Genomic DNA, 24,655 nt, shown 5'->3' with positions numbered 1-24,655 from the left:
TAATAAGTTTTATGATCAGGAAGTGTGAGTCATTGAACATCATTCTTTCAAGATAGCTTTGGCTATTCTCTGGTTCCTTAAGATTCCATATAAATTTTTTTAAAAGATTTATTTTTTTTAAATATAAAAACAAATCCTTTAATAGTTCAAGTGTTTTAAAAAAGCAAATTTTATACTTTAGCTAACCTTGAAAACAAGCACAAAATTTACCAGTTTACATTGTTTTACCCACGCCAACTCCACTCTGTGCATAGCACTATTCTAGGTGCAATAAAAGGGATTCTTGGGGGGAGGGGAGAGAAATAAATAAAATCTTAAAAAAAAAAAAAAAAGGAATTCTTAACCTTAGAAATGTGCTACCACTTTCTGGAATTGTATTATCTCCCTTTTCAGAGAATAAAAATAAATAAAGCAGTCATTGTTTACTATTAACCTACCCCAAACCCATTTCTGACTCATGGAAAACTAATTTCTGCCCAATTTAAGATGTAATGAACTCAGCTCCTACTTGCCCCAGAATAAAAAAAATAATTCCATTTTAGTTAAAAAATAAAAAATAAGCCATTTTTCATACAAGAGAAGTTTCTGTTTCTAATAAGAACCACAACAAATTTAATTTGAGCGCTTCTATACATTTTCTACCTCCAATAATGCCTTTTCTTATACAAGGCATACCAGACATCTTTTTGTTGATTTTCCTTTCCTAAGTACTGTATCTTGAAAACAAACCATTTCCAAGATTAGTGATAAAAATATGTTTAAAAACTTTAAAGGTAGATCACCTTCAATTACCTTGATGAGACCAAAAAAAAAAAAAGCTATTTTCACACTAAAATAGCTATTCCAAATATCTGCGTTTAAACAATTTTAAAACTGTTTCTTTTGTAAGAATGCACCCCTAGTCCAAAGTAGCTCTGTTTTAAAAATCTTTCGGCCAAAATAAAATTACAAAAAACCCTTTTGGATCAATCTAATAAAAGTGATATCTAGAAAATATTCCACATTATTAAGTCTGTCTGAAAGAGTTTAGATTCTAAAGCATTTCTAAGGCACAGTATTCGGGAAGGCAAGTGTGCTTCTGTGGGTGTTGTGCTACACTCAGAGCATCCGTGACTGGCTCCAAATGAGCCCCGACAGGAATCTTCCTCCGGCTGCTGCTGGGATTGTGAGAGATATCAGACATAGGCTCCCAGGGCTGCATGGAACTCAGTGAGATACTGGACCAGCTGCTGGAACTTGGGTCTCTCCTCTGGATCTAAGACCCAGCGACAGGCCACCACAGCAAATAGTTCATCAGGACAGCCGATTGGCTGGGCTGTCCAGTAACCATCTCTCATATGCGACCATCTCAAAGGGATCCACATATGGCGTTTGGCCCAGAGTCATGAGCTCCCACAGCGTCACTCCCAAGGCCCACACATCACTGGTGCTGGAAAACGCATTATTAACTAGACTTTCAAGAGCCATCCATCAAACTGGCCTGTTTTCACTGTCCCCTTGACAGTGATAGTCCACGGGGAACAAGTCTCTTGAGAGGGCGGCGTCTGTGATCTGCACTTGAAGCGTATCATCAATTACACAATTCCTAGCAGCTAGATCTTTGGGGGTGACTTCCCTTCTGGCCAGATAGCTCATTCTGCAGGCATTCTGAATGGCCATGTGTTCCAGGTCCTGTTGAGAAATTGCCTGAGGACTGTTGGCCTCTACTAATTTGCACTGCCTTAAGAACAATTTAAGATTCCGCCAATTCATGTAAGGCATGGGCTTTTCTCCTTCTTCTATACACACACCAGTAATAGGAAGATTTCTGGGATGAAAACATCGTAGCTTACAACTTCAGTGAGCATCATTGTCACCTGAATTTCAAGAAGCTTGATCTTTAACTGTTTTTACAAATGCTTGTTTTTCTTTATTTGGATGTTTTTTATCTATTAAAGTCTCATGGAAAATATGCCCAAAAGTACCTTCTTGGAGTACATCTTTTAGAGTCATCCTCTCTCTGGTTATTGCTATATCTTTCACCTTGGCCTTGGCCTCCAAAAGAGTGACACTTCTCAGGTTCTTCTCGATCCACAAAGTAGGATAACGTGGGGAGCTGGTAACGGGAGTTGCATTGTTGGGCGTGTCAGCTCTCAGATACGAGTCATCTGGGTGGATGGCTGAGACAGCCCGTGGGAACACTGCTGGCACTGATGCTGTCATCCAGTTCAATCTTTTTCATACAATAAAGGTGCAAAAACAGCTAATATTACTGCTACAAGAAATATTTCTGCACAACGAACCCTTACACTGATAGAAAACACGCATAGAAGTGGTTGGAGCTGCATGTACAGGGTCATAAATAGTTCTGCTAGTGTTTTTGTTCAAGCCTGAAGTTTTTACTTCTTCAAGTTGTTTTGTAGCACTTTTTCCTTCGTTTAAAATTTAAGACTGTAAAATTTTTTGAAGAATTTACTGTCAAGTTGAGTTGCATTAGTATCAGAACCTCAGAATCTACTTTGCCAGTAGAGGAAAGTTCAACCCAAAACACTGATAAAGTGCATGGAACTTCCCCCTGAGCAGAAATGTTGACCTGTCCACAGCCACAAAATTGTCTACTTGAAATCCCAGCTTACATTCAACCTTGGACTTTTATGCCAAGTGAAGTGCAGGAAATTGGTCTCACTGGGTACTAACAGGTTAAAGGACAGAGCGTAGTGACTAATTAGGTCCTTTCTCACGTAATGAAGTTCTGCATCAAGACCGATGAGCCGGGCACCTCTTCCTCCCTCAGGTAGAGGCTCATGCTGGGCCCTGCCTCGTACACCCACGCGAGGGGCTGCAGGGCAGGCACGGCGGCCGGGCAAGGGCAGTAGCGCCAGCAGTGCCAGCAGGAGCGGTGGCGCGCCCAAAAGATTTATTTTATATAACTGAACCTGAGAACCTTCATGTGGGAGGGACGCACCCAATCACGTGAGCCACCTCCTCTTCCTTCTTTTTGTGTCTCTCATTGTGTTTCCTCACTATGTCTCATTGTTGCATCATCTCATTGTGCCAGCCTTATTGTGTCAGCTCCCTGTCTTGCTTGTCTTCTTTAGGAGGCACTGGGAACCCGAACCCAGGACCTCCCATGTGGTAGGTGGGCACCCAGCTGCTTGAGCCACATCTAACTTCCCTAAAATTGTTTTAATAATTTTTTTAAGGAGGTACTGGGGATTGAACCCAGGACCTTGTACATGGGAAGCAGGCACTCAACCACTGAGCTATATCTGCTCCCCCAAAGAGAACTGGTTTTCTCATTTGTTTATTTGTCTGTTTTGCTTTTTAGGAAGTACTGGGGATAGAACTTGGGACCTTATACATGGGAAGCAGACATTCAACCACTTAAGCTACATCCACTTAATTAATTTTATTGACTTTTATTGACTTTTCCAGTTCTGCAAAGAAAGTTGCTAGAATTTTAATTGAGATTGCGTTGAATCTGTAAATTGCTTTGGGTAGAAGGACAACAATATTCTTCCAGTCAATGAACATGGAATAGCCTTCCATTTATTTAGATTTTCTTTGATTTCTTTTAGCAATATTTGTAATTTTTTTGTGTATAAGTTCTTTAATCCTTGGTTAGATTTCTTCCTAGATATTTAATTCATTTAGTTGCTATTGTAAATGGATTTTTAAATTTTCTTCTTCAAGTTATTCCTTTCTACAAATTTCGGGGTGTTGATCTTGTACCTTGCCACTTTGCTGAATTCATTTACTAGTTCTTGTTTCTTTGTGGTTATGTTTCAGGATTTTCTGTATATAGGGCCATATCTGTAAATCAGTAGTTTCACTTTTTGTTTTCATTTTTTTTAATTTTATAATTTTATTTCATAAATTTAATAATTGAAAATATAAACAATAAATTAAAAAGAAAACAGTTGCTCAGCGGGGCAAGATGGCGTCCGAGTGAGTGCACCTCATAATCTCTCCTGCAAAGATGCGGCTGAGTAGGGTTGGAGCCCTGCTGGACTGGGCTGTTTTGGGGGCTTGCAGGGCAGGAGGCGTCTGGACGTCGATTTAGTGGAACGGTGACAGAGGAGATTCTTGCAAGAGGTAGAATTCTGGGTCTCTTTCAGGGAGGTCAGGGTTGTGGGCACAACCCTTCCCCCAGGGGCTGGCGGCCTGGCAGCAGCGATTCCTAAAGGCTTTGCTGCACTGGGGAGTTCCCAAGCCCTGAGCGGGCTGTTTCGGGGGCTTCCAGGGTGAGAGGTGTCTGGAAGTCGATTTGGTGAGACAGTGACGGAGGAGATTCTTGCGAGAGGTGGAATTTTGGGTTTCTGACTCGGAGGTCAGAGGTTCTGGGTGGAGCCCCTCCCCCTAGGGCTGGTGGCCTGGCCGCAGCGATCCCTGGGATCTTTGTTGTGTGGGGCGTTCCAAAACCCTGAGCGGGCTGTTTCGGGAGCTTGCAGGGCAGGAAGTATCTGGATGACGGTTTGGTGAAAGAGTGACAGAAGAGGGAAACGGACTTTGGCCCAGTGGTTAGGCATCCGTCTACCATATGGGAGGTCCACGGTTCAAACCCCGGGCCTCCTTGACCCGTGTGGAGCTGGCCACGTGCAGCGCTGATGCGCGCAAGGAGTGCCGTGCCACGCAGGGGTGTCCCCCGCGTGGGGGAGCCCCACGCGCAAGGAGTGCGCCCATGAGGAGAGCCGCCCAGCGTGAAAAAGAAAGTGCAGCCTGCCCAGGAATGGCGCCGCCCACACTTCCCGTGCCGCTGACGACAACAGAAGCGGACAAAGAAACAAGACGCAGCAAATAGACACCGAGAACAGACAACCAGGGGAGGGGGGGAAATTAAATAAATAAATAAATCTTTAAAAAAAAAAAAAAAAAAAGAGTGACAGAAGAGGTTCTTGCAAGAGGTGGAACTTTGGGTTTCTGACACGGAGGTCAAAAGTTCTAGGTGGAACCCCTCCCCCTAGGGCTGGCGGCCCATCCATGGCAGTCCCTGAAATCTTTGCTGTGCTGTGGTGCTCCCAAACCCTGAGTGGGCTGTTTCGGGGGCTTGCAGGGCAGGAGGTATCTGGAGGTCGATTTAGTGAGACAGTGACAGAAGAGATTCTTGTGAGAGGTGGAATTTTGGATTTCTGACATGGAGGTCAGAGGTGGCGGGTGGGACCACTCCCCCTAGGGCTGGCGCCCAGCTGCGGGGATCCCTGAAGGCTGTGTTGTGCTGTGGTGCTCCCAGGACCCCTGTTAACCAGATGCGTGGTTCCCAGGTCTGTGTCCCCTAAACCCTGGTGGCCCACGCTCCAGAGACTCACACACCTTGAGTCTGCAATATCACGGACTTCCCATCCCTGAATCCACTGCACCCTGAGGTCCATCTGAGGACCTTCATTAACCTAGCCCTCCGTGCTTGTGTTTGCTTTTTTTTTTTCCTCTCTCTCCTTGAACTTGGAGGAGTATACCAGCTGTCTTGGGGAGAGTCTAGGAAGAAAGGAGAGGTGAATCTCCTGAGAAAGTCCAATTTACCTAAACATCCTGGGATAGGAAACTTGGTCTGGGAGAAGGTGGAGTCAGAAAATCAATTAGACCTCTCCTAGCACACCTAAGGGAGAAGGACTGTAGGAGGTGCTATCCAAGCTTCCAGTAGCATATTTGGGGTTTCTGGGGAGGTGTAGGTGATCTCATGCTGGAAATAAAGAGCCATAGTCTTCTGTGTTGAGTTGGTTCAATAAGGACCTACTTGAATCTCCTACTGGACCTCTCAAGCAGCTTTCCTGCTGCCCTGGGAGAGAGAAGTGAGGAAAGGAGAAAGTGTATTGTTTAACTGCAAAGAGGATTCCTAGCTTAAAACGTTGGTTCTTTTTTTTTTTTTTTTTTGTCTTGGTTGTTAATATTGCATTGTCTCCTGGTCTTTTCTCCCATTTTATCCCCCAAGGTCCTTTTCCATTTATTTAATTTTTTTTTCTCTTTTTCTTTTTCTTTTTCTTTTTCTTGCTTGTTCCCCCCCTCCTTTTCTTTGCCCACCCCCTTTTTCTCTTCTCTTTTTTTTCTTTTCTCTTTTTCTTCTTATTTTATTATATTTTCTTTATATAATAGGTGCTGCAGGGAGCACTTCACACTCGCTGTGTTTCCTCATCTCCCATTTCCCCTTTTCTGTGTGTATTGATTTAGCCACCTACACTATTCCCTTTCCCCCACATCTTTCTATCCTCCATCATCTACTGTTTCTCTTACATTCCACCGCCCTTTCTTTGGCCCCCAAATTGTCTGACTTTTTATTTCTAATACCTTTGTTCTGTTTTCTGTCTTTTATCCACTCTTGATATTATTGTCTTTCTTTTCTCTTTCCCTCTCTCATGAAAACACTGGCTTTTTAAATTCATACAATATTCCTCCCCATATTCAGTTGACTGTCTCATTATAGGTACTCTACTTGCTGCTCTAACTCTACACAACTTAAATGAGTCTAATATCCATTTTCCCAGATCTCACATTGTTGCTCTGTTAACATTTATTATCAGTACTACTCTATACATTTTCTTTTCTTACTCATTTTACTTTCCCTGGCCCTAATATTTTCCTTCAAAGTGAACTCAGCCAGCAACAAGAAAATAGAGTAAGAAGAACAAAGTGACAAAGAGAAGACATAACACTTATGCACAAACAACAACTAATTAATCCCCAAGACTAGACAAAGAAGCTAAGGAACTGATTAAACCTGTCAAGATAAAATGATGACCAGACAGCAACAAAAAACTACAAACCAAACCAATAATCAGGAAAACATGGCCGAATCCAATGAACAAACTAAAAACCAGGAAGGGGAGCAGAACATTGGACAAGCAATTAAAGATCTCAAAACATATATTAGAGACCAACTTAATGAAGTAAAGGAAAAGATTAACAATATGAAGAAAACACTTGGAGAGGAAATTGCAGACATACGCAAAAAGATAACAGATATGATGGTGATGAACACCACAGTTCAAGAAATCAAAAATACACTCTCAGCAAATAGCAGTAGGTTAGAAGAGGCAGAGGAGAGAATTAGTGATGTGGAAGACAGTACATCTGAAATCAAACAGATAGTAGAACTAATGGATAAAAAGATAGAAAAAATTCCGCTAGAACCTAGGGACCTGAATGACAATACAAAATGCACAAACATATGTATTGTAGGCATCCCAGAAGGAGAAGAGAAGGGAAACGGGACAGAAGGGGTGTTGGAGGAAATAATGGCTGAAAACTTCCCAAATCTACTGAGAGAGATGGATGTACATGTCCAGGAAGCACAAAGCACCCCAAACACCACAAATCCCAATAGGCCCACCCCAAGACGTATACTTGTCAAATTATCCAATGCTCAAGATGAAGAGAAAATTCTAAAAGCAGTAAGAGAAAAGAGAACCATCACATACAAGGGAAGCTCCATAAGATTAAGTGTTGATTTCTCATCTGAAACCATGGAGGCAAGAAGGCAGTGGTATGATATAGTCAAGGTACTAAAAGGAAAAAATTTCCAACCAAGAATACTCTACCCAGCTAAGCTAGCATTCAAAAATGATGGAGAGTTCAAAATATTCACAGATAAACAGAAATTAAACGAATATGCCAACAAGAACCCTGCCCTTCAAGAAATACTAAAGGGAGTTCTGCAGGAAGAAAGAAAAAAAAAACAGGAGAGGCAGAGTTGGAGGAGAGGATAAGAACAACAAAAAAGACAAAAAGAGAAGGAAAAAAACCAACAAAATATGACAAACACAAGTCCAAACAAAATATGGCTAACATAAATAATTCCTTGAAAGTAATAACACTGGATGTCAATGGATTAAACTCACCTGTCAAAAGATTCAGACTGGGACATTGGATAAGGAAATATGACCCATCTATATGCTGTCTACAAGAAACACATCTTAGACCCAGGGATTCATGGAGGTTGAAAGTGAATGGCTGGAAAACAATCTTACAAGCAAACAATAACCAAAAAAAAAAAGGCAGGAGTAGCTATATTAATATCAGGCAAAATAGACTTTAAATGCAAAACAATTGTGAGAGACAAAGACGGATAATACATATTAGTGAAAGGGATAATCTTTCAAGAAGAACGAACAATCATAAATATTTCTGCTCCTAACAAGGGCGTCTCCAAATATGTGAGGCAAACCCTGGAAACACTAAGTGAAAGAATAGATGCCTCTGCAATTATAGTGGGAGACTTTAATACACCACTATCAACTTTGGACAGAACATCTCAAAAGAGAATCAATAAAGAAACAAAAACTTTAAACAGTATATTAGAGGAGCTGGATATAATAAACATATACAGATCATTACACCTGAATACAACAGGATATACATTTTTCTCAAGTGCACATGGATCATTCTCCAAGATAGACCATATGCTAGGCCACAAAGTAAGGCTCAATGAATTCAGAAAGATCAAAATCATACAAAATAATATCTCTAACCACAGTGGAGTGAACCTGGAAATCTGCAAGGGCCAGAGGGCCAGATTTCACACCAAGATATGGAAATTAAACAGCACACTCTTAGAAAAACAGTGGGCCAAAGAGGAAAACTCAAAAGAAATTAATAACTACCTTGAAACTAATGAAAATGATAACACAACATACCAAAACTTAAGGGATGCAGCAAAAGCAGTACTGAGAGGGAAACTTATACCCATAAATTCATACATCAAAAAAGAAGAAAGAGCAAAAATTGAAGAACTAACTGCACATTTGGAGGAATTAGTAAAAAAACAACTAAGTAGCCCCATAGGAAGAAGAAAGAAAGAAAGAACAAAGATAAGAGCAGAACAAAATGAAATAGAAAATAAGAAAGCACTTGAAAAGATAAACAAAACAAAGAGCTGGTTTTTGAGAAGATCAATAAAATTGACAAACCCTTAGCTAGACTAACAAAGAAAAAAAGAGAGAAGATACAAATACACAAAATAAGAAATGAGAAAGGAAATATCACCACTGACCCCGCAGAAATAAAGACTATCATAAAAGGATACTTTGAAAAACTATATTCCAACAAAAATGACAATTCAGAAGAAATGGACAAATTCCTAGAAACATATAAGCAGCCTATATTAATGAAAGAAGAAATTTATGATCTCAACAAACCAATCACAAGTCAAGAGATAGAATCGGTCATTAAAAACCTCCCAACTAAGAAGAGCCCAGCCCAGACCTAAATTCACAGGTGAATTCTACAAAACATTCCGGAAAGAACTAAGACCAATCCTGCTGAAACTCTTCCAAAAAATTGAAACAGAAGGAACATTACCTAACTCATTCTATGCCAACATTACCCTAGTACCAAAGCCAAACAAAGACACCACAAGAAAGGAAAATTATAGATCAATTTCTCTAATGAACCTAGACACAAAAATCCTCAACAAAATACTTGCTAACTGTATTCGACAACACATTAAACGAATTATACACCATGACCAAGTGGGATTCATTCTGGGTATGCAAGGATGGTTCGACTTAAGAAAATCAATCAATGTAATACACCATGTAAACAGACTGAAGGAAAAAAATCACATGATTATATAGATGCAGAAAAAGCATTTGACAAAATACAGCACCCTTTCTTGATAAAAACACTGCAAAAGATCAGAATACAAGGAAATTTTCTGAACATGACAAAAAGTATATATGAAAAACCCACAGCCAACATCGTTTACAATGGTGAAATCCTAAAACCCATCCCTCTAAGATCAGGAACAAGACAAGGATGCCCACTCTCACCTCTTCTATTTAGCATTGTCTTAGAAGTACTTGCTCAAACACTGAGGCAAGAACCAGATATAAAAGGCATTTGAATTGGAAAGGAAGAAGTCAAAATTTCATTATTTGTAGATGACATGATCCTATACATAGAAAACCCTGAGAGGTCTACAACAAAGCTTCTAGAACTCATAAATGAGTTTAGTAAAGTCACAGGTTAAAAGATCAATGTGCAAAAATCAGTAGCATTTCTGTACACCAATAATGAGCAAGCTCAGGAGGAAATCAAGAAACAAATACCATTTACAATAGTAAATTAAAAAATCAAATACCTAGGAATAAATTTAACTAAAGATGTAAAAAACTTATACACACAGAACTACACAATGCTGTTCAAGGAAATCAAAGAAGACCTAAATAAATGAAAGAATATTCCCTGTTCATGGATAGGAAGACTAAATATTATTAAAATGTCTATCCTACCAAAACTGATCTACATATTCAATGCAATCCCAATAAAAATCAACACAGCATTCTTTAAGGAACTAGAAAAACTAACTATGAAATTTATTTGGAAAGGAAAGAGACCCCGAATAACCAAAGACATACTGAAAAAGAAAAACGAAATTGGAGGAATCACACTACCTGACTTCAAAACATACTACAAAGCGACAGAAGTGAAAACTGCATGGTATTGGCACAAGGAGAGACACACAGACCAATGGAACTGAATTGAGAGTTCTGATATAGATCCTCATATATATATAATATATATAATATATATATAATATATATAACATATATAATATTCGATAAAGCCACCAAACCCTCTCAGCTGGGAGAGAATGGCCTATTCAACAAATGGTGCCTGGAGAACTGGATATCCATATGTAAAAGAATGAAAGAGGATTACCATCTCACACCTTATACAAAAATCAACTCAAGATGGACCAAAGACCTAAATATAAGAGCCAAAACCATAAAGACTTTGGAAAGCAGTGTAGGGAAGCATCTACAGGACCTTGTAATAGGAAATGGCTTCATGAACTTCACACCAAAAGCACTAGCAGCAAAAGAACAAATAGATAAATGGGACTTCCTCAAAATTAAAACCTTCTGCACCTCAAAGGAGTTTGTCAAGAAAGTGAAAAGAGAGCCTACACAATGGGAGAAAATATTTGGTAACCATATATCTGATAGGAGACTTATAACCTGCATATACAAAAAACTCCAATATCTTGAAAATAAAAAGACAACCCATTTAAAAAATGGGAAAAAGATTTAAACAGACACTTCTCCAAAGAAGAAATATAAATGGCTAAAAAGCACATGAAAAAATGTTCCAAATCTCTAGCTATCAGGGAAATGCAAATCAAAAGCACAATGAGATACCATCTTACTCCCATAAGATTGGCAGCTATGAAAAAAACAGAAGACTACAAAAGCTGGAGAGGATGTGGAGGAATGGGAAAAGTCATCCACTGCTGGTGGGAATGCAGAAGGATCCAGCCATTCTGGAGGACAGTTTGGCAGTTTCTCAAAAAACTAGCCATAGATTTGCCATATGACCCAGCAATCCACTGCTGGGTATATACCCAGTAGAATTGAAAACAAGGACACAAACTGATATATGCATACCAATGTTCATAGCAGCATTGTTTGCTATTGTCAAAAGTTGGAATCAACCCAAAAGCCCATCAACAGATGAATGGATAAATAAAATGTGGTATATACATACAATGTAATACTACTTGGCTTTAAGAACAAATACACTACAAACACACGTGATAACATGGATGAATCTTGAGAACCTTATGTTGAGTGAAACAACCCAGACATTGAATGACAAATACTACATGACCTCAGTGATATGAAATAAGTAAATCAAGCTGCCTCAGAGAGCTAGAGACTGGACGATAGGCTTAAAGGAAATTGGGGGGTAGAGGAAGGATGTAAGCTGACATCTACATGGGTGAAATCTATGATAAGCTGGAGGTAAGTATTTGTAAAAGAAAGGGATAAAATGGGGGCATAGGGTTACCTTTGGGTGGGGCTTTGCAGGCTTGAGGGGGGCCAAGGATGGGAGGATGTGTAATATTGCCCAAGAAATTGGGGGGAGGGTGGGGCAACATACGAACATAGGAGATTGTCAGGTATTTGGTTGAGAGTATAATGCTGAGAAAACTTTTTTTAAAATATAATGAAGAAAGTTACCTGTTTAAGATGCTTAAAGGGGATAATCTGACACAGGACAGGCTCCTAGGGAATATGTGAATGCTCATTTTGTCATAGTGGGTTATATCATTGGATAGAGACCCATATAATGAGAGTGAAGGTATACCCACATCCTGGGGAGGACTGATGCCCTCAAATAGAGGGAATTATATCTCTCAAGAGAAATGGTGGCTCCCAGTGCATTAGGGCAGTTGAGCATGTCAAGCCCTCAATACTGTTGCAAGTATCTTTGAACAGGGCCCTTCAAGCAATGAAGATTGACTGACACTGTGGGCCCTAAGGGGAGGGGGAAAGAGGTATTGAATAGATGTGTGGGCAATAGAAGTGTTCCACAAGAGTATGCAAGGATAGATATAAGAAATGTAAAATTACACCAAAAATATATAGGGGCTGATAGATTAAAATGTAAATCATAATGTAAAACATAAGATAACTAAAAATTTAGAAAATTGTATAGTCTAAAATATAAACCACAATGTAAACACAAATGTTACCTTGTTTGAAAGCTATTGTCTCAATATCTGTACATTAGTTTCAGTAAATATAGTATGAACATGTAAAAAGATTATTGCTGTGGAAGGGAAAAGGTTTTATGTTGGATATGTGGGAGTACTGTATGTTGTATATACGAATTACTGTGATCTAAAACTTTTGTGAAGATAAGCTTAATAATTAGAAAAAAGAAAAGAAAAAGATAGAATGTAGACACTGAGGAAAAGACGGAATTGGTTGCCTTGCCAATTTGCATATAGGGCCACACTTATTGCAGTGATGGAAGGCAAAACATCAAAAACAAAGCTTTTGCATTTTTTAATTTTTTGATACCCCAATTTATTTTTACTAAATTAATTTTTCTAAATTAATATGTATTCTATATCTAACCTTTAAACTCATCACTATATTCCATTTTACTATTAATGGAACAAATATTGGGCTTCACTTTTGAAGAAGTTTTGGATCACAGAGAGATTCAACAATGGCAGGGGAGGAATACTGGTGTGGAATGTTATTGACAGGGGACACATGGTTGGCAGGGAGTTCTCCAGGGCATATATCCAGGGTACATAAAAATGTTTGGATATTTTCATAGTGGATACAATTAAAAACAACATCTGAGGGAGTGCTGAGTTCCTAGCCAGGGGAGCTCTATCACAGTCCCTAAAGGAACAGCAACAATCCCCCATGTGCAATGGCAAAGACCAAAAAAGAATGAAGGTCCAACAATGAGCCCTTGATACTAATGACTATGCTTGTGAGCCTGTGCACCTGAAATAAGAACAAGGCCTAGAGCTGCAGGGTGCCTAAGAGTTACCTCTTGAGAGCCTCCGTGTTGCTCAATGTGGCCAGTCTCGAAGCCAAACTCAGCATGTAAATGCATTGCCTTCCTCCCAGCGTGGGACATGACTCCCAGGGATGAGCCTCCCTGGCACCAAGGGATTACTACCAAGTACCAGCTGATGATGTAACTAGAAAATGACCTTGAATAAAGGGTCAACTCAGACCAGCAGAATATCTCAGCCTACATGTAATACCAGGAGTTAAAATTGCTTTTTGATCTGAACCAAAGGGGGAAATGGAAAGGACAAATGAGTTTATATGGCTATGAGTCTTCAAAAAGAGCCAGGAGGTTATCAGAAGGGTTGCCCTTATGCACACCTCAGCAGAGTCCCAGAGACAGATAAAGTAGATACAATCCCAGGTATTGGTTCTTCTGAGGGCTACAGAGACCCACAGGTTCTAGGTCATGGCAGATGGAGTTCAGTGTCATGTCAGTTGGCCCTACTTTGGAGTTTGTGTTTCTGTGTGATGGGGCTTGACTCAGATGTGATCTTTGTTCACAGGCCTCTCCTGTTACTTTTACTGGAACTGTAGTTGATGCTGGGGTTTAATATATACCCAGGGGGCCTGAATCTCTGGACTGACGTTGTGATAGCCAGGCCCTGAGGCTCAACAGACTTCAGCTCCTACACTCTGGTTTATTGGACCCCTCTCAGCTAACATGGAGTTGAAGAAGATCAACCACCACACCAGGGAGCTAAGAGTGCCTACAACTGAAAGCAGGAGAATTGTATCCAGCATCCATGTGGAAGCTAAGCCCCCTCTTGATACAGATGCGGAGTGGACACAACCATTCCAAGGTCCACAGGATGGAGGAATAGAGTATGGATTAGAGTGGACTTACTGATATTCTATTCATGAACTATTGTGATTAGTAATCAAAGAAAATGTGGCATTGGTGTGGAGAAAGTGGCCATGGTGGCTGCTGGAGATAGGGAATGGGAGGAAGAGATGAGATGTGGGGGCGTTTTCGGGGCTTGGAACTGTCCTGGGTGGTGCTGCAGGGACATTGTATGTCCTCCCATGGCCCACTGGGTGGACCGTGGGAGAGTGTGGGCTATGATGTGGACCATTGACTATGAGGTGCAGCGGTGCTCAGAGATGTATTCGCCAAATGCAATGAAAGTCTCATGATGATGGAGGAGATTGTTGTTATGGGGGGAGCAGTGGGGTGAGGGGGGTGGGGGGAAATATGGGGACCTCATATTTTTTTAATGTAATATTTTAAAAAAACAGTTGAATAAAACACATTTCTCAATTAAATGTACTGGATACATATAAATTTTTAAAATCATACTGTATGTTACACAATATTTTTTGTTCATAATAATGCAAATCATACAGTATTTGTCCTTATGTGTCTGGCTTGCTTTACTCAACATAATGTCCTACAGGTTCATCCATGTTGTCATATGCTTTACAATTTGATTTCCTCCTTTTTTTTTTTTCATAATCAATGGCTTTTATTTTTTTTTAACTTTAACTTGTATGTTTAATACTTGCAGTCTTGACCACACCTTGATTTTAGCTCAGTAAGACCCTGTCAGACCTCTACAGAGCTAGCTGTACGATACTTAATCTGTGCTATTTTACGTCACTAAGTTTGTGGTTCAACGTCAGAGTGACAATAGAAAACCAACGCAGACCCCCTTCAGGCGCTGGGATCTCGATGTGTCCATTTCGTTTTCAGAGCAGCTCTCACTACTGCTTGATATTCCTGCCAAGTGGCAGGAGATAAGCTGCCGCGCGGAGGCTTTGCGTTCTCACAGCGGCCGTGGTTTGGGGTTTTGTTCAGGGCCTGGGAGGAAAAACATCGTTTCTGCTAATAATGTATTTCAGTACTGAGGTAAAATACTCACTTCAAAACCAAAAGGTCCACTCGGTGCCACCTTCGGGGTTGGTAGCTGGTGCTCCCGACGTGCGCCCAGGGCTTCAGGCTCTGCGGGGCGTTCTCAGGGCGGGCTCTCGGGGTGGCTTCCCTGCCTCGTCAGCAACCTGGAGACGTGACTAAGGTGAGAGCAGGGTGTGCGCTGCACCGAGGGCACAGCTGGCTTGTCTCTGCTCTAAAAGGAACGCACATTGACCCATAAAGTTGTTCTCACACCATTAACCCAGGAATTCCATTTCTTGGAATTTATCCTGATGACCTGATTCCAAAGAAGCAAAATGAAATGGGAAAATGTTTATAACATCCTCTGTAAGAGTAAAGGCAACAACTGAAATGATCTAAATTCCAATCTCAGGAAGCCCTTGATAAATGGATTCAGCACCATTGGGGAACCATTAGAAATGACGAATTATCAACACTACAGACACATACAGAAATGTTCTTCTTATGATTAGTGAAAAACAGCATATTATGAAATATATTAACTCAGTGTCACTTATTGAGCACATACTCTGTGTTGGGTATTGTGCCAAGCACCAGGACGTGCCGCCCTTAGGGACTGAGGTGTGCCGTGATCCCAAAAATGTAAAGTGATCTCAGCACGCGGAAGGTAACGTACCAAAAAATGAAGCAAATTGTTTTGTTAGGGCCTGGCAAGTGTTCAAGTTGATCTCCTTGTGTTATCTTTTCTGTCGTAAAAATTATAATGGATAGAGCAAGAAGAAACTTAAACCTAGGTCAAGATGCAGAGCAGAAGGGGCAGCAGATTCATGGCCTGAATGTCCTGTTTAGAAAAACAACAAAACCAGCCTGGCAGGTCAAGAGGTCAACCCCTTCCCCAGCAGAGGAGTAGGAATCCAGCTGGACACACAGGTCCTTCCCAGGTGGGGTGTCCTTGGGAGGCCACATTGGGCCTGAACTGACACCCTCTGTGTAGTTGGAGAACTTTCAGTGGACTAAGCAAGGCCCTGTGGGGCAGCAGCACCTGTCTCTACCTTTCTCCCCTGGCAGCTGAGAGATAACTGAAAGCACATGCGCTGCATTATTCATTATCTTTAAAAAAAAAAAAAATATATATATATATATATATATATATATATATATATAATTTGCTTTATTTCAACTTCCAAAAATAAAATAACAGACAAAAGACATCTTAAATTAATGAAGCATCACTTTAAAAAAAAAAACCTCTTTTAGGGATTAAGTAAAATAAATGTCCCTGGACAGGATTTTAAAAAATAATTTCATTAAGAAATTAACTAAAAAAGGATATACTTCTACGATAATGTAAATAAAACTAGTTGATGATAAGAGTGAGGGAAAAAGGGACATCATTGCCAAGTTCCTGATTTTTTCTCTGTATGCTAACTTTAACTGATTTTGAGGATTCTGGTAAAGGATGTAGAAGGTTGTATTAGTTGTAGTAGTCAAAGGGGTGCTGATGCTGATGAAATCTGTTGGCTTTTACTAAATGTATTTATTTGGGATAGAATCTTACAGTTACCAGACCGTAAGTTACTTCCCTCACCAAAGTCTTTTGTCACATGTTGGAGCAAGATGGCTGCCGACGGCTGCAAGGGTTTAGGTTTTCTGGTTTCCTCTCTTCCCAGGGCTCGTTTCTTTCCAGGCTCAGCTGCTGTGTTCCTCCTCAAGGCCAGCTGTAGACTACAGGCAGAGGGCTTGCCTTTCTTCCCTGGGCCTCTGCGTCATGACCTCTTGTTCTTCTCCTACATGTTTACTTCTTGGGGCTCCAGCTCAAAACCTCCAAACTCTGTTATCTGCCATGTCTTTTCTCTGTGAGTCCCTACCACCGGGGGCTACTCATTATCTTTATGCTGCTGCCTGTGTGGGGCAAGGCACATGCTCTGGGCCTCAGAGGGGCCTCCTCCCTGGACGTACTTCCACAGCCAAATAGGAGCTGCTCCCCAGCCCCATTCATTTCCTTATATGTGAGGATGATTAATGAGCAATCCCTTTTAGAAGGGAAAGCAAGGATTTGAACCCATCATCCTGCCTACAGACCCTGCACTCTTCACCACTATAGCTATACCAAGTCTCTTTCTATTGGAAAAGATGGATAGAGTAGGTGTGATTGACCAAATATGATTTTCTTTCCTTAACCATGTTGGGTCCAAACTGGTGAATTTCTTTTCTGAAATCATCATTGAAAAGGACATCATTCAAATGACAACGTGTGCCCAAATTGAAGCTTGTGGATAGGGTGACTGACTCATCTTGGTTTCCCCAGAACTTTTTCCATTTTAGTACTGAAAGTTCCAGGCAAACTGGGATGGTTAGCCTCCTACACAGGGTGGCCCATCAACATCCATGTAAAATGTTCCCTCTTGAGATCTGGGTTGAGCTGAGAGCTCTCAGGTGAGTCCAGGATAGTGAGCCAACTCTCCACCTATTCTCTTTCTCTCCACTCTTTCTAATTTTTATTTAAAAACACTCTGTACCTAAAATATAAAAATAAATAAAAAATAAAGAAACATTCTGTACTTGTATTAGTCAGCCAAAGAGGTGCTGATGCAAAGTACCAGAATTCTGTTCACTTTTATAAAGGGGATTTATTTGAGGTAAAAGCTTACAGTCCCAAGGCCAAATCAAGGCACCAGCAGAGATGCTTTCCTACCAAAGTTGCTCTCATTGGCCCAGTGTGTTGCCATGTGGTGAACAAAGTGGTCACTACCTGGTCTCTGGCTGGTCTCTGTCTTCCCCTCTAGGCTTCCTCTTCCTCTTGAGCAGGGGTTTTTCACCTTTTTTCTTCCACAGACCCCTTTGCCAGTCAGGTGAACACCAGGGACCCCTTACTAAGTCCGCACTATACTGTGTATTATTTAATAAATAGATCACACCTCCACCAACAGGTCCCCACAAGAATGATTTTTTGAATTTCAATTCCAACTCGTTGACCCCTTGTTAAGAACCCCTGCTCTTGAGGCTCGGTGCTTGAGTGGAGTCCTCTCTCTCCTGGCACCGGGCTTGTTGCTTTCCAAGCCTCCTCTGTCAGTCTCAGCTGGTCTGCTTTCTTCCAAATCTCAGCTGTAAGCTCTCAGGAAAATGTCTCCTCTCTCCCTGGGGCTTCAGCTGTTTGAGCTTTCTCCTTTCTGTGACTGTCTGTCTGGGTCCGTGTCCATTTATATCAGACCCGCCAATGGAGCTGGTCATGCCTTACTGAGTCATGCCTTACTGATATCGTCAAATCAAAAAGCCCTCGGAAGCGGACTTGGCCCAATGGATAGGGCGTCTGCCTACCACATGGGAGGTCCACGGTTCAAACCCCGGGCCTCCTTGACCCGTGTGGAGCTGGCCCATGTGCAGTGCTGATGCGAGCAAGGAGTGCCCTGCCACGCAGGGGTGTCCCCGGCGTAGGGGAGCCCCACGTGCAAGGAGTGCGCCCCGTAATTAGAGCCGTCCAGCGTGAAAGAAAGTGCAGCCTGCCCAGGAATGGTGCCGCCCGCATGGAGAGTTGACACAACAAGATGACACAGCAAAAAGAAACACAGATACCCGGTGCCACTAATAAGGATAGAAGAGGTCACAGAAGAACACACATCGAATGGACTCAGAAAGCAGACAACTGGGGGGAGGGGGAAAGCGAAAGGGGAGAGAAATTTAAAAAAACCAAAAACCCTCAAAGCAATCTCAGGTAATCTAATCAAAAGCTGCACCCCACTGCATTTAATGTAATCAAAGGTTATCACACCCAGAGGAACAGATTAGTTTACAAACATAACCTTTCTTTTTTGGGATTCGTAACTAATCTCAAACTGCCACAGTACCCAGCAAGCAATAACCCCTTCTCCCCCCTCCCCCATACATTTGTAACCTCTAATCTATTTTCTTTCTTTATGAATTTGCTATTTCTAGATATTTCATATAAATGAAATAATGCAAAATTTGTCCCCGTGTCCCTTGCTTATTTCACTCAGCATAATGTTTGCAAGGGTCATCCTCATTGTAGCATATATCGGAACTTCATTACTTTTTATGACTGAATAATATTCCATTGTATGTATATACCACATTTTATCTGTTCATTTGTCGGTGGACATATGGCTTACCTCCACCTTTCAGCAACTGTGAATAATGCTGCTATGAACATCAGTGTGCAAATACCTATTTGAGTCTCTGTTTTTAATTTCTTTGTGTATACACCTAAGAGTGGAATTGCTAGGTCATATGATAATTATATATTTAACTTTTTGAAGAGGTGCCATACTGCTTTCCACAGTTGCTTTTTAATGTTAATAGAAATAATAAGTAGCTTAAATTTATCAACTCTTATTTACAGGCCAGACACAGAGTTTAGCACTTCACTTGGATTAATTCATTTAATCTTCACAACAACCTAAATAGGGTAATATTATCTCTACTTTTACCTTTGAGAAAATGAGAGTTTAAGAAGGTTTATAACATGCTCAAGTCATTAACTAATAAGTAGCCTAGTACTTGGTTAAGGATACTGCACACATACATTACCACTGAAATTGGAATTTTGGGTCTAATTCTCCTAGTTCCTCCAAAACAAGCAAATAAAACAGGCTACACTACCTTCTCCACTGCCCCAACTCCAGCCCAAAGCCTCCACTCAATCTCCCATCTAACTATATTTGTCTCTATGGTCTGCAGTTGCTGCCCAAATGACACCCCTAACTTCTGTGCATTCCTGTAAGGCTCTCTTTTTGCATACTCTTCTGTTCCAGTCCTGTTCACCTTCACCTTACCCTGTCTAGGCCTCTTTCAGTCCTTTATGCTTTACCCCAGGGCACTGGTTCTCAAACTTGAGTTAGTGAGTTAGTATAGGTAGTTTGTGTAGTTTCCAGAATTTGTCCATTTCATTTAGGTTATCTAATTTGTTGGTGTTCATTGTATCCTTTTGATTTATGTGAGGTCAGTGGTAATGTTTCCATTTCCATTTCTGATTTAAGTTATATGTGTCCTCACTTTTTTTTTGTCAGTCTAGCTAAAGGTTTGTCAATTTTATTGATCTTTTCAAAGTACAAACTTTTGGCTTCATTGAATCTATTTTTTTCCCTCTATTTTATTTATCCCCACTCTAGTCTTCATCATTTCCTTCCTTCTGCTCTCTTTGGGTTTAGTTTGTTCTCCTTTTTCTAGATCCTCCAGGTTTGAGTTTTGAGGTTAGATCTCATTTGAAGTCTTTCTTCTTTTAAAAAATAAGCATATAGAGCTATAAATTTTCCTTACAGCACTGCCTTTGCTGCATGCCATAAGTTTTGATACGTTGTGTTTTCATTTTTTTCACCTCAAGATATTTCCTAATTTCCTTTGTGATTTCTTCTTTGGCCCATCTGTTGCATAAGAATATGTTGTTTAATTTCCACGTTGTGAATTTTCCATTTCTCCCTCTGTTATTGATTTCTAGCTTCATACCATGGTAGTCGGAGAAGATACATTGTATGATTTTAATAATTTTGAATGTATTGAGACTAGTTTTGTGACCTAACATATGGTCTATCCTGGAGAATGATCCATGTGCACTAGCGAAGAACGTGTACTTGCTGCTGTTGGGGTGAAGTGTTTTATACTAAACCAGGTCTAGCTGGTTTAGATCATTGTTCAAGTTCTCTATTTACTTATTGGTCTTCTGTCTAGATGTTATATCCATTATTTAAAGTGATGTATTGAGATCACCTACTATTAATGTTATACTGTCTAATTCTCCCTTCAAATCTGTCAATAATTTGTTTCATATATTTTGGAGCTCTGCTGTTGGGTACATATATATATTTATAATTTTGTCTTTGTTGAATTGACTCCTTTAACAGTATATAATGACCTTCTTTGTTCCTCATAACAGTTTTTTACTTAAAGTCTTGTTAAAAGAAATAAAACAAAGAAGATTTTTGTGACTAAGAGATTTAAAATGGAGGCCATTCTGGAGGTTACTCTTATACCAGTATCAGATACCACAAACTGCCACAGTATGCAAAGCCTCAAACAACAGTGCTCCCCAAATCCCTGAGAACATGCAGACATCATAAACAAACCACAAGATAAAGAATTCAGTTAACTATCTAACCTAAAGGACAATTAGAATTCCACAAGTATCTACCAACCATAAACTACTTGTACAATCTTCTTCTTTTCCTTTAAAAACTCTTGCCTGGAAATGCCAAGACAGGACATGATTTGGGTTGCTAACTGAATCTGTGCTGCCCAAATTGCAATTTAAGACCCTAAATAAATGCCTTTATTGCCTTGCAGCTTAGTTTGTTGTTTCTCAATTGATAGTTTATTTTATCTATTATCAGTAGAGTTATGCCAACTCCCTTTTAGTTACTACCTATGCAGTATATTTTTTCCATCCATTCACCTTCACTTACTTATGTCTTTGAATTTTAGGTGAGGTTTCTTGTATACAGCATATCGTTGGATCATACTTTTTTATTCATTGTGCCAATCTCTGCCTTTTGACTGAAGAGTTTAATCTATTTAAAGTCTCTACTGAGACTTTTCCATTTTGCTCTTTTCTCTTTGTAAGTCTTATAACTTTCCTGACCTTTAGTTCTTCTGTTAATGCTTGCATCCATAGTTATTTGTTTTTTTGTGTTGTACAATTTTGAGTTCCTTCTCACTTCTTTCTGAGTGTATTTTTCATGTATTTTCTTTGTGGTTACCATGGGGTTAAAATTTATCATTTGAAATCTATAACAATCATAATTTGATTTGATACCTACTTAACTTCAATAGCATAAATACACTGTTTATACTTCTCTGTCTCTCCACCCCTTTTTTGTGCTTGTTATAAATATCTTTGTACACTGTATGTCTAAAACCATTGATTCATCATTATTTTCTATGAATTTGCATTTTAGCACCTATATGATGTAAGAATTGGAGTTACATCACAAAAAAGTTACTGGTATTTATAATTAGCCATCTGGTTACCTTAACTGGAGGTCTTTATTTTTTTATGCTGCATTGATCAACTGTCTAGTGTCCTTTCCTTTCAGTCTGAAGAATTCCTCTTAGCATTGCTTGTAGGGAAGGTCTAGTGGTAATGAACTCCTTCAGCTTTTTAAAATCTGGAACTGTCTTAATCCTTCACTGGATATATATTTTCTCATTGTATATATATTTTTGGGTTGGCATTTGTTTTTCTTTCAGCACTTGAAATATTTGTCCCACTGCCTTCTTGCCTCCATGGTTTCTGATGAGAAATTAGCATTTATTCTTACTGAGCCTCCCTCATGCATAACATGCTCCTTTACTCTTGCAGCTTTCAGAACTCTCTCCTTATTCTTGGCATTTGACAATTTGACCACTCTGTGTCTGGGCATGGTTCTCTTCGAATTTAACCTGTTTGGGGTTCATCGGGATTCTTAAATGTGTATATTCATATCTTTTGTTAAATTTGGGAAGCTTTCTGTAGTTATTTCTTTGAATATTCCTTCTTCCTCTTTCTTTCTTTTCCTTCTAGAATACCCACAGATCTCTTAGACTCTACTCATTCTTTTTTCTTTCTGCTCCTCAGTCTGAATCTTTCAGTTGTCTTGTCTTTGAGATCACTGATTCTTTCTTCTGCCACCTCCAATGTCTGTTGAAACCATCATGGGTATTTTTCCTTTCATTTCTTTTTCAACTTTAGTGTTTCTCTGAAGAAATACTCACATTGTTTATTCATTGTTTCCTTTATATCCTTTAGTTCTTTCTCTGTGTTTTCCTTTTTCTCCTTGAGCATACTGAGGACCATTTTTTTAAAAGTGTCTGTCTAATAAGGCCAAAATCTGGTCTTCTTTGTTGATTGTTTCTAGATTTTTATCTTGTTACTTTGGATGGACCATGATTTCCTGTTTCTTTGTTTGTCTTGTAATATTTTATTGCACACTGTACATTTTAATATTTTAAAATGTTAACCTGGGATTTAGTCCCTGATCCCTCTGTTCCTTAAGTTTGTGTCCAGCTAGTGATAGGACAGAGATTTTCTTGACTGCCAGGAGGTAATCAAAACAAACAAACCAAAGCAAAAAGCACCTTTCACTGTCTTTGCAAATTGGTTCTGCTTTGGGTGATAGTCTTCTTCAGAGCTATCAAGAAGATCAACCCAAGGCAAATGAGAAGTAAATGTCTGGAACTGGAGTCAGGAAGCCTGCTTCTTTTCCTAGGCTTATGTTTGTTCACAGCTTTAGGAATTCCCATTTATGGTTTACAGGAGTTAAAGTATAAACTGTATTCCTTTTGAAATAGACCTCTTCTCTCTCTCGTGTCTCCCTCCAGTGACTTAATGCAGGTAGTCCTTGCCCCAAGCTATTTCTATTTAATTGATTCTCACACAGTCCCATCTGTCTGCAAGCTGCTTTTTTGCCCTCAGGACAAACCCTTGGAGGGTGAGTCTGATAAGACATTCCCAAGGTTAATCTCTCAGAATTCCACCCAATAGATTGTCACTGACTTATCTGCACCCCAGCACCTACGTGGGAGCCACTCTATTTCCTCTGGAACAGAGCCAGGGGCCTAAAAGAGGAGTGCAAGCTACTCCACCCTGTGTTACGGAGGGGGTGAGTAGGGGGCCAACAAGGGCACCAGTAGCTTTTATGACTGTTGAAGCTGCATGTCATAATTCAGCACTTCCCAGTTAATGTAGTTCTTTAACTGTCTTCCATAGTTTTGAGGAAGATTACTGTCTTTAAGATTCTCCTCTTGGGGAAGGGAGTTAGCTCAAGTGGTTGAGTGCCTGCTTCCCATGTATGAGGTCCAATCCCAGGCACCGCTTTAAAAAAAACAAAACAAAACATCTTTTTCTTGCCTTTGCCCAAGGAAGGGAAGAATAACGGCCACTCTCAGAGCCAGCCCCCAGCAATCTGAAGTAGCTGATCAACGGTAGAGATCTGTGATCAGACCACACATCCCTGGAGTTTGGAAGACCAGGTCTTTAGGACCCACCCTAGCACCAGCAAGGTGTGCCAGGAACCAGAGCTCCAGTCCCCATTGCTGCCTTCTACAAAGCTGAGGGAAGGGAAATGGTAACTGCTGCAGGGAGGGTGAAACCTGCACCATTTCTTTAAATTGCAATTTACCAGCCTCCTCTTTGTCCTCCCTTGATGTTGCAAGGTGTCCCAGTAGACTGTGGAGTTTCAAAGTAGTTGATTCAGACATTTTCTGCCAATTTAACAGTTGTTTTGTTAGGACTGATTCGTGGAGCTTCCTATTCCGCCATCTTCCCACAATCCTTTCTTCTACCACTTTTAAGTTGTGTTTTCTTGATTTGGCACTCACCCAGTTACTTCAGCCCTTTAACTATTTTCCACAGTTTTAAGGAAAACAGTTCTGCCTATTTTTGGTAATTTTCTAAAGATTCTGTGGGGAACAGAATTCTGGTACATCTTGCACTGCTGTCTTTGTCAATAGGAAGTCTCCACTTCTACTTCTGCTTTTGCTCCTGCAACTGCTGCTTTTTCTGCTTCTGTTGCTTCTGCTTCTTCTGCTTTTGCCACCTCTGATTCTA

The 24,655-nt window shown here is 40.2% G+C and overlaps 1 pseudogene; it reads right to left on the bottom strand.

The window, feature by feature from the left end:
* Positions 1-1,175: 1,175 nt before the first annotated feature.
* The window catches only part of LOC101412282 (tyrosine-protein kinase RYK pseudogene), a 38,052-nt pseudogene continuing 14,572 nt past the window's right edge, over positions 1,176-24,655 (bottom strand).

The sequence above is a fragment of the Dasypus novemcinctus genome, chromosome 25 (assembly GCF_030445035.2).
Source record: "Dasypus novemcinctus isolate mDasNov1 chromosome 25, mDasNov1.1.hap2, whole genome shotgun sequence".
NCBI classification, from domain to species: domain Eukaryota; kingdom Metazoa; phylum Chordata; class Mammalia; order Cingulata; family Dasypodidae; genus Dasypus; species Dasypus novemcinctus.
This window is presented reverse-complemented; position numbering and strand designations above follow the sequence as displayed.